Below are 9,835 nucleotides of genomic sequence, written 5' to 3'. Positions count from 1 at the left end.
CATTTGAAGAGACATGGCTTTTGGGTTTTATCAAAGAGAAAAACACGTTGTTTAAGACAAAACAAAGGGCTACAACTCTGGGTGTTAAAAAGATAATGCCGTTTAGGGAAAACCCAAACCCACGTCCAGACCCGGCCCGGCCCAGCTCAGCTCGGCGCGCCCGCGTGTTTGTGTTTTTTTATTTGTTCTTGTTGTTCTTTTTACAATTCCCAAGGCAAACAAATTGAAGGCCCTTGAAAGGCCCAAGCCTTTGTCTCAATACTCCATCTTATATGGATGGGAGAATTTTTCTCACTTTCCCATCTTGGACTAAACTTTTGAGGCGTAAGAGAGCCTCCTTCAAAAGTTCAAAAGTTTTGGTGGGAAAATACAAACGAAGACAATCTTTGAATTTAAAATTTGGGTGGAAATTTCAAATTCAAAAGAATCTTTTTAAAAGGCAAATGTCCGTTTCATTTTTAATATTAAAATACTAACAATCCCCCACTTATTTTAATAGAAAAAATACTAGTAAAACTTAATGCTGGGCAATCAGCAAAGTACCATGTATAATAAAGGTGACTATGTCTTAAACCTTTATTTAGTGTAAGTGGATTCTAACTGTAAGGAATTGATAGTGACTATGTCTTGAACTACAATCCTTGGGTACAGAAAGACGTGCACCACACACATGATACTAAAGTGTTCAATTGGTTCCAAAAAAGCTCGCACATTACGGCCATGTGCTACATTGCAGTATCCATGTATGCATAAGAAAACAAGCCCTCATTCTCCTTGGAAGCGGCCCACTTCCATGCTAACATGTAGGTGAGTCTATCAAGGATGCTCCTGTAGCCTAGACTTCCCACTCATACCAGCTATAGATCTCATTAAGAGTAATAACTCAACCTTACAAACGCTTCAGGATATCATGCTTGGATTAAAACATAGGGATGGACATTGAGATAAACACAAAATCAGCATGATCGTCCACTAATTACACTATGACTCATTTTTCCCATTGAAAACCAAGTTCTTGGGATCTCCAGTCCCTAGGTTGGGTATCCATCATATGTAACTATTTACAAAAGGTTTTGTAAGCCCAATGGTTTCCACCTTGGCATTCCCATCTTATTTTGATGATTCCAATACACAGGTGATTATGATCACTAATGTGTTTGATTGTCTAAGTTGTAGATCACATTGGTATTAAGACAACATTGCTTGGATTGAGGCCAAGAAGATCTCATTGGACCACATCATGAAGGCCAAAGACATCGAAGTCCAAGACAAATGAAGACTTGAAGAATCCATTGAAGACCAAAGTCATATTTAGATTGTAAAAGATCCAATCTTAGTTTTAGATTTTAGAGGCATAATTAAGTAAATAAACAAACACCCTAAATATATAAGTGATTGTCTTTGTGGAGTTCCAACACCTTGGAACCCTCATAGCAATCCCAACTTGGTGTTAAGTTGGAAGCCTAAAAACAAGAAATGAAAATCTGCATGAAATAGGCTTCTCGGAACTCCGAGAAATGGTCCAGTAGACTTTTTCCCAACTTCTGTTTGTATTCCCGAAACTCCGAGAACACTACAACGGTCGGATTTTTAGCCGTTGCGATTTTTCCTGGAATTACAACAATGCCATTGAACGGTCATATTTTGGTTTTCCTATATATATGGGCATTCCAAACATTCAAGCAATCAATCCTAACACTCTAAAACTTCATTTGAACATCCAAAGAGTGAATCAAACTTGATTATGCCTCTCATCCTCTAAAGATTAGGTTTGGATCATAGGCTCAATTTGTACATCTTCTACAATTCTTGTAAACCCTTGTGAGGGATTTTTTGTTCTTTCTTTCTTATCAAGAACTTTGTATCGGGCGAGTGCTCGGAGAAGCGTAGCCCACTCTCCGTGGTGAAGATTGCCACCAAGGTTAAAGGTAATCGGAATTTGTAATCGGCACCGATCTTCGCCGAAGTTAAGAAGATCACATAGTGAAGCCATCAACGGGTTTGGTTGGTGGAGTGGAGTAGGCCTCGCGTTTGGAGGACCGAACCACTTTAAATTTCGGGTGCAATCTCTCTTACTCTTGCTCTTTATTTGCATTTGCACTTAAGATTTAACTTATGTGCTTGAATTTCTTTTTGATCTCTTAATCTTCAATTTAGGTTTGAGTTTTCAAGAGGATTAAAACTTGTTAGAAACCTAATTAGTTTTCACTCCTCAAAGTTGCCGTACTAGGGACCACCCTTAGAATTTCAGGGTTTTAGTCTCATCCCCCTTGATGTATTGCAGATTTTCTTCCTTGACTAGGCCTTAGTTAAGGGACCTGCCAAATTATCACCAGATCTCACAAAGTCAATGGTGACCGATCCATTAGAGATCAACTCTCTCACAGTACTGTGCTTCCGGCGGATCTGTCACGACTTTCCATTATAGTACTTATTATGTACTCTTCCAATAGCAGTTGTGCTGTTACAGTAAATCAAAACAGAGGGAACAAGTCTTTTCCAGTTGGGTATTGTTAGCCCAAGGGTTCCCCATGGGTTCACTCAATCACCTTGTTTTGATGATTAACAAACGCAAATTGATTAGTCTTTTATGGACTAATTGTTTACCTTGAGTGTTGTGGTATGGATAGAAAATTCACAGGTCAATCCATGCTAGAACACACACAGATGTCCTATGCTTGAAGATGAACCTAACAAAGGACAAAGGAGTTAGAGCATAATCATGCATTGGAGGTACCACCAAGGAGAGGCTCAACACTTATCATCTCAAAGCATTGAATAAACAAAGGAAAATCAATGAAGGCCAAAGCTTGTGGATCAACAACTTGCAAAGGAGCTTGAACCAAATGATGGAATTATCCTTAGAAGGTGTCAAGCAAAGAAGCTCAACCTTGAAGATCCCAAAGTAAGCCATGCACTCAAAGAGAAGATCAAGCAATGGCTACCTCAAGAGTTCATTCAAGAGAGCGGTAAAAAGGGTAGATTGTATCACCTATCTCTCTTGTGTTTTCTCTTTATCAAGGCACGTCTTAAAATATCTTAAAAATATATTTTCCAAAGAGACTAGCACACCCTTTAAGGACTTAAATGGATAAGTGAATGGCCATGGTGGTGTACCAACATGTTGGGACCCATATGGCATTCAACACAACATTGAACAAAACAGAGTTCTGAAGAAATAACGTGGACCAACAATTAAATCCTATCAAGACTTGTTTAAAATATTTTCAAATATTTTTGAAAATATTTTTAACAGATATCTCTCATTTTTCTCAAATCCTTAGAGTATAAAAACATCGAAATCCGACAAGAAACGAAAGAAATATGAATTTTTCAAGTAGGAAGCCGATTGCTGGAAATCCAGTCTCGGAGCTCCTAGAATTTTTCTCAGAACTCCGAGACATTTCTCGGAGCTCTGAGAAAACAACCAGGGACAAAAAATATATATCCATTGTGGCCCAACGGCTAGTTGACTATTTGACCCAGTTTTGACTGTTTTTCCCCCCAAACGGTCATATTGAGTTGTGACTTCATATATACCCATTCAAAGGGTCTAAAATACTTGATGAACATGTTCCAACCTTAACAAACCCTAGAAACTCACTTGCAACCATTTTTGGGTTAATTTATCTCACCAATTCTTTGTGCCTTGATTTGTGAAAATCATTTGAGATTGGTTTAGGCTTTGAATTGTACTTAATTTTTTAGAGAACCTTGTGGGAGCTTCATTGTGCATTGTAGCCTACTTAGAGGCAAAGCTATCTTCTTCTTTGGAAAGCGCTTAGATCTCGGTGGTGTAGGAGAGACAAGAAAGATGGAAGGGCATCCCGTGTTAATTTTCTTGGGTGAAGGGCTTAGTTCTCAACCGTGTAGGAGAGACATTGTGAAGCTGGCAAGGGCATCCTCGTTTAATTCCCTTGGATTGTAAAAGCCTCGGAGCCGGGCGTTGTGGAGAGTTCAATAGTGAAAATCCTCAAGTGCGACCTTGAGAAGAGTGGAGTAGGCCATTTGCCGAACCACTATAAATTCTTACGTCACTTGTGTTGGTATTTTCCTTTTCTCTCTCATCCTCTCACTTTATCATTTGTGCTTGCATTTTTACATAGTTAGAATTGAGTGAGTAGTTAGCATTTTATTTTTGATTGAATAATTGTACCATACTAACTAGGCTATAAATCACCCAATTAAGTTTGCTAATCAACAAGGATTTTGAACTTATATTAATTTGTAATAATTTTTAAGTTCAATTATTTCAAACTTAATTAAACAAGGGATAAGCCTTGGCTGAAATTTTAGGAAAGGTTTTTAAAAGACAAATGTTTTATAAACATCCTATTCACCCCCCCTCTAGGTTGCCAAACCGAGTCAATCCTCGAATTTCAATATCAGATAAAAAATTTCTCAACTAACTAGCCTCTTCACACGCAGAGGTTAGTGTGATCAACTCAGATTCAATAGCGGACTGAGCAATAATAGTCTGTTTCTTGGATCTCCAAGAAACCCACCACTACCAATAGTGAAAACATAACCAGTGGCAGCCTTGGAATCTTCTGACAAAGTATTACAATCGGCATCACTGAAACCCTCTAAAACGGCAGGAAACCTATGGTAGTGAATCCCATTATTAATGGTTCGTGTAAGAAATCTCATGACTCGTGATATAGAATTCCAATGTTCTATATTTGGATTACTAGTATATCTACATAATATACCTACCGCATATGCTATATCAGGTCTGGCACAGTCTGTAGCATACCTTAAACTACCAATAATACTAGCATGCTCTTTTTTATTGACGCTATCACGTTCATTAGAATACAATCTAATACTAGGATCAAAAGGAGTACATACTGAATTACAATCAAAGTACTTAGACTTTTTAAGTATATTTTCTATATAATGAGTTTGGTTTAAAGATATACCACTTTCTGCTCTTGTAATTTTAATTCCTAAAATTACATTTGATTCTCCTAGATCTTTCATATAAAAGTTTTGTATTAGTAAATTTTTTGTTTGTTTAACTACTTCTACGTTAGAACCAAAAATTAAAAGATCGTTAACATACAAGCAAATGATAATACAATAAGTATTAATATACTTATAATATATACACTTATCACTTTCATTGATTTTAAAACCATTTGATATGATTGCATCATCAAATTTCTCATGCCACTATTTTGGTGCTTGTTTAAGTTCATACAGTGACTTCATTAACTTACATACTTTATTCTCTTGACCTGAAGTTATGAAACCACTAGGCTGGTCCACATAAATCTCATCTTCTAGACTACCATTTAAAAAGGCAGTCTTTACATCTATTTGATGAATTACGAGATTATGGATTGCAGCCACTACAATCAAAACTCTAATGGATGTAATCCTAGTAACTTGAGAGTATGTATCAAAGAAATCTATATTTTCTTTTTGTCTAAAGCCTTCAGCAACAAGCCTAGCTTTATATTTGTCTATAGATCCATCTGGTTTCAATTTTCTTTTAAGAATCCATTATCCTATAGTCTTAAATCCTGCTGGTAAATCTACTAGTTTCTAAGTCTGGTTTGACATTAATGACTCCATCTCGTCATTGGAAGAGGATAAAGCTTCTTCTAAAGAAGAAGGATATCCCTCCAAACTAAAGATATAGAAATCAGAGCCAAAATCTTTGGCTATTTTAGCTCTTTTACTTCGCCTAGGTTCAATCTCAACTTCAGGGTTTGCTTCTAACCTCAGCTTGGTATCTCACTATCTCTAATAGACATAGTACCCAACTATGTCTAGACTTAAAAGGAAATTTATCTTCAAAGAGTTTAGTATCCACCGACTCTACTATTACATTGTTATTAAGGTCTAAAAACCTATATGTCTTACTTGTAAGTGAGTACCTCATAAAAGCACACTCTATGGCTCTACTTCATAGTTTGGATTTCTTAATATTAGGAAGCCTTACATAGGCTAAACATCCCCAAACTCTAAAATAACTCATATTGGGTTTCCTATTTTTCCATAATTCAAAAGGTGAGACTTTAGTTTTATAATTAGGAATTCTATTAAGAACATAATAGGAAGTTAGTATTGCTTCTCCCCATAAGTTAGAGGGGGCTCCTGAGCTTAGGAGTAAATCATTTGTAAGTTCCACTAGTGTTCTATTTTTCCTTTCTGCAACCCTATTTGAGGTGGGGGAGCAAGGAGCGATTGTTTCATGTATAATTATTAATGACTTAACAAATTCAGTGAATTATAATGACTCATATTCACCTCCTCTCTCTTAATCTTACTATTGAATTCGTTCTCTACTTCTAATAGGTATTTCTTAAATATTTTTAAGGCTTCACTCTTATGTCTAATTAAATAGATAATTGTATACTTAGAGAAATCATCTATAAATTTTATAAAGTATATTTTACCACTACGGGTCAAGATACCATATAACTCACAAATGTCACTATGAACTAAGTTTAAAAGTTCTGAATTTTTTCAACACTTTTCAAAAGCTTTTCTAAAAATTTTAGCCTTACTACATGTTTCACATTTTTGAAAGTCTTCTAAAGCTATATTAGGAATAATACCTAACACACTCATGTTTTGTACATACTTTCTAGTTATATGACAAAGTCTAGCATGCCATGAATTGAAAGAAGAAAGCATATAAGCAGAAGAAGTACTTTCTTCATTATTTCAACATTCAACTTGAACATTCCATCACATGCATATCATTTTCCAACAAAGGATCCAAACTTTGTTACAACATACTGATCTAACTCTATAGTTTGTTTAAAACCAGCCTTATTAAGGAAAAAACTAGAAACAAGCTCTTCCTCATGTCTGATGTGTGAAGAACATCCTTCAGCATCACTTTCCGCCTTGAAGTGAAGCAAAGCTCAACGTCCCCAATACCGAGTACCTTTGTAGTATGTGAGTCCCCTAGAAGCACCTTCTTCTCAATTTTTGCAGGCGTATACGTCTTGAACCACTTCCTGTCAAAACACACATGAAGGGACGTACTAGTGTCAACCCGCCACCTTTCAGACCCTCCAATGACATTAACTTCAGTGATCATGGCCACAAGTGGCTCTTCCGTCACGTTGGCTTGAGGGATTGGCACATTCTTCTTACGTCGATACATCCGTGCAATATGACATTTGAGACCACAAATATAACACACAACTTTGGAATAGTCATTCTTTCTAGAAGTTTTGTTTTGGTTCTGACGTTTAAAGGTACCTCGGTTTTGGTTCTATTGCTTTTTCTTCAACTTTTTTCTGGGCTTCAGATTCACTTGCGGTTTTTGGTTTTGATTCTTAACAACAGAAATAACATTCACATTAGTTACACTTTCCATATTCCTCTCTTTCTTATCTTGGTTACGGTTTTCTTCTTCAACCCGAAGACGAACAAGAAGACCCTCCATCGATAGTTCTTTAGTTTTATGAAGAATGGAATTTCTAAATTCTTTCTAAGAAGGGGGTAGTTGTCAATCACGGCTGCAACTTGAAATTGTTCACTTATAGTTATTCCTTCTGCAAGGATGTCGTGAACAAGTTTTTGCAACTCATGAGTTTGAGAAATCACCGGCTTCTTATCCACCATATGATATCTAAAATACTTGCTAACCACATATTTTTTAGACCCGGCCTCTTCTGTATCATATTTTTTCTGTAAAGCTTCCCAAAGTGTAATGGAATCCTTACAGTCACTATAAAAATCATATAGTTCGTCGGAGAGGCAATTGAAATAAAATTTTGGCAAAGAAAATCAGAATCTTTCCAATTCTTTTTCATGACAGACCTAACGGGTTTAAGTTCTAACCTCCAAGGCCTTGGGTCATCCAAAACATGGGCTACTTTCTTGGCGGATAAATAGAAAAATATTTTCTTCTTCCATCTCTTAAAATTAGCGCAATTGAATTGAAAAAGCTTGTTCGGATTTGAAGAATACGACATAATCTCATCAGGGGATGCCATATTTTAGAAAGAGAAAAAACAGAAACGAAAATCATCTTAAAATTGTTGTAAAATTTTCCTTCAAATATAAATATACCGTACCTGTATTTCTGCCAAAAATAAAAAAGAAAACTGAAGATTAGAACCTTTTCGATGCGGTGAGATGAGGCACGAACTAGGTCGCTCTCTTTAAGGTGATTTTTCGCCTCTGCGGAAAAACCTCCAGTTCAACAGATCTAAACGCAATCACCCTCAAGATACAACAGCCCGACGCACCGTCGATATCTATATGAACTGCACGACCAGATAGATCTAAATCACATGATGAACACTCTAATTGCCCAACTAAGATAGAAGATAGAAGAAGGCAAGATAGTTTGAAGTACAGAAAGTGAAAATTCTGTTCTGTTAACAACAGAAAGAAGGAAAAGAACGTTCTATTAAGAACAGTAAGAAAGCAATGCTCTGTTATGAACAAAGAGAGAAGACAGAGAGAATTGTTTATCAAAAAACGTTGGTAAAGATCCGAATTTATAAGCAAATCGTGTATGTTAAAGACACCCTTTTAAAAACAGTAAACACGTCCCGTAAACGTACCCTTTAAAGCGTAAAGACATAACCCTTTAAACACTATTTAAAAAATAGAGCCGTTTGTTAAAACGTTTTAAGAAGGGTTTTAACGGTAACATTTGAAGAAACATGGCTTTTGGGTTTTATCAAAGAGAAAAATACATTGTTTAAGATAAAACAAAGCGACACAACTCTTGGTGTTAAAAAGATAATCCCGTTTAGGGAAAACCCACGCCCCACGCCCCGACCCGACACGCACGCTTGTGTGTTTTTATTTGTTCTTGTTGTTCTTTTTAAAATTCCCAAGGCAAACAAATTGAATGCCCTTGAAAGGCCCAAGCCTTTGCCTAAACACTCCATCTTATATGGATGGGAGAATTTTTCTCACTTTCCCATCTTGGACTAAACTTTTGAGAGGTAAGAGATCCTCCTTCAAAAGTTCAAAAGTTTTGGTGGGAAAATACAAAAGAAGAGAATCTTTGAAAATTTAAAATTTGGGTGGAAATTTCAAAAGCAAAAGAATATTTTTAAAAGGCAAATGTCCTTTTCATTTTTAATATTAAAATACTAACAACTTCTCCAAACAAAAAACCAAACACTCTAATATCGAAAAATTTTACAGGGACCTTTTTTTTTCTTTAGGCTCTATTTCTTTCGACGTAAAAATGGACGTAAAATTTGTTTATGTTCAGCCTTACTGAGACTATAGTTTAAGAACTTATATGGTGGTTGGCCCTGCATGCACGTGCAACCCCGTGTGTGTGGACACGACCCCCAAATGATTTGAAAAATCCCTTTTATTAGTATTGATATGTGCAGAAATTCCAACCCTAAGTGTAAATTCTTGGCTCTGCCCAAAAAAAGTGGGCCCCATATTGTTTGGGTGATCCAAACCGTTCATTGGATGGGCCCTTATGTAAATAGGGTGTGCCCTGAAAATCTTCCTCATAAGATGATCCTAACCCTCTGATCTGTGTATGTTTTTATATTGTGCCGTCAATTTTAAACCTCCACAAATCGGAGTGTTAGGATCACCTTATGAGGAAGATTTTTGAGACTCGCCCTATGAAGTGTAGGACTCTCTCTCTCTCTCTCGGCTTTAAAAAGTAGGTGACGGATTCCAACAAGGCTCTAATGCAGCTTTTTGGGGATTTCTATTGTTTCTAGCTTATTTTTTGATATTTCTCTCCTTTTTTCTAATGTCAAAATAGAGACTTAGATGTGTTCTTCAATGCTTCTCATTAATCTTTCTCTAGAGTGGGCGAAAGGGATTCAGATGGAGGGACTCCGCTTTGTTTCTAAAAATAGTGCCACGAACAACA

This window comes from Tasmannia lanceolata, unplaced genomic scaffold (assembly GCF_043159265.1).
Source record: "Tasmannia lanceolata isolate RefF3 unplaced genomic scaffold, GAP_Taslan_0.1 ptg000044l, whole genome shotgun sequence".
Classification (NCBI taxonomy): domain Eukaryota; kingdom Viridiplantae; phylum Streptophyta; class Magnoliopsida; order Canellales; family Winteraceae; genus Tasmannia; species Tasmannia lanceolata.
This window is presented reverse-complemented; position numbering follows the sequence as displayed.